General features: G+C 73.7%; 1 protein-coding gene across 1 annotated transcript in view; it reads right to left on the reverse strand.

Annotated features, from left to right (window-relative positions):
• SCLY (selenocysteine lyase) overlaps nucleotides 1–796 on the reverse strand; it is a 68,600-nt gene that overhangs the window by 51,393 nt on the left and 16,411 nt on the right. The gene's annotated exons all lie outside the window — the stretch shown is intronic.

The raw sequence follows: 796 nt of genomic DNA on the forward strand, positions 1-796 counted from the left end.
GTGAGCCCTGGCCGCCTCCTGCTGAGGGCTGCGCCTGCCGGGCGAGCGGCCAGCAGGGACCCCGCCCTCCCCACGCGGACCGGACACTGGGCCTCGGGGCTGTGACACGGGGCTCCTGGGGGCGCGGACGGCGCCTCCGCTTGGGGCAGAGGCCAGGCGGTGGCCAAGGAAGTGGGCATGGGCGGTTTGCTGGACAGGAGGGTGTCCAGCTGGCCCTGCCGCTGGGCTAGGACTGGGACAGAGCCTGGGACCCCTTCACCTCCCCACCCCCTCTGAATCGGGGGTACGGGAAAGGAGCCCCCCGGCAGAGTGGGCCCTGCCCCGGAGCGGCGTGGGCGGCGCCGGGCTGTGCCTCTGCCCCAGGCCCTCCGGCGTGGCCACCGCCACAGCTGTCGTCACCAGCCTCGCCGTGCGACTGCACAGGCCACAGGCGATGGGTCCCCTGTCCTACCTCCTCGGTCAGGCCCAGCTGCCGACCGCAGCCCCAAGGCCCCGAGGGAGTGGCCGTCGTTGGGCCTGCCGGGTTCTGGCCTGCGACGCCACCCCGGCCGGGAAAGTGGTGACCCACGGATGGGCCCCGATGCCAGCAGCGCGGCTGAGATCCCGTTCCTGGGAGGAGGCGCTCACTTTCCCCATCCCCACGATGACAGGGCCTGGGGGGTCAGCGTCATCGGGGGCTGCCTCACCCCCTCACCCCAACACGGCCGGCCGCCCCACGGCACACACGGTGGACGCAGATCCTGCAGGCGCCGTGGCCAGGGAGAGCCACTCGAGCGTGAGTGACCCCGGGGAGGGC

Source organism: Condylura cristata, unplaced genomic scaffold, assembly GCF_000260355.1.
Source record: "Condylura cristata isolate star-nosed mole 26May11 unplaced genomic scaffold, ConCri1.0 scaffold00002, whole genome shotgun sequence".
Lineage (NCBI taxonomy): Eukaryota > Metazoa > Chordata > Mammalia > Eulipotyphla > Talpidae > Condylura > Condylura cristata.